The following is a 277-nucleotide window of genomic DNA, read 5'->3' as shown; positions in this document are numbered from 1 at the left end:
CCGGCCCTCCTTTTCCCCAGCCCAGCTGAGCCTCTGTCCTCCCCCCCACCCTTTCCCGCCAGCAGCAGATGGTGCCTGGGCTCCCGCTGCCAACCTTGCCAGGCGGTGCCAACCTCAGGCCTGGCAGACAGCGGGCAGGAGAAGAGGATCTCCTGGCTGGCCACACTGACCCTCCCCCCATCCGCCATCAAGCTCAAGACCCTCCGCTGACTCCACGCCAGCGACCACCCCAGGCTGCCTCTCACTGGTCCACTCCCAGGTCCCTACCTCCTCCTTC

This window comes from Myotis davidii, unplaced genomic scaffold (genome assembly GCF_000327345.1).
Source record: "Myotis davidii unplaced genomic scaffold, ASM32734v1 scaffold1134, whole genome shotgun sequence".
NCBI classification, from domain to species: domain Eukaryota; kingdom Metazoa; phylum Chordata; class Mammalia; order Chiroptera; family Vespertilionidae; genus Myotis; species Myotis davidii.
This window is presented reverse-complemented; position numbering follows the sequence as displayed.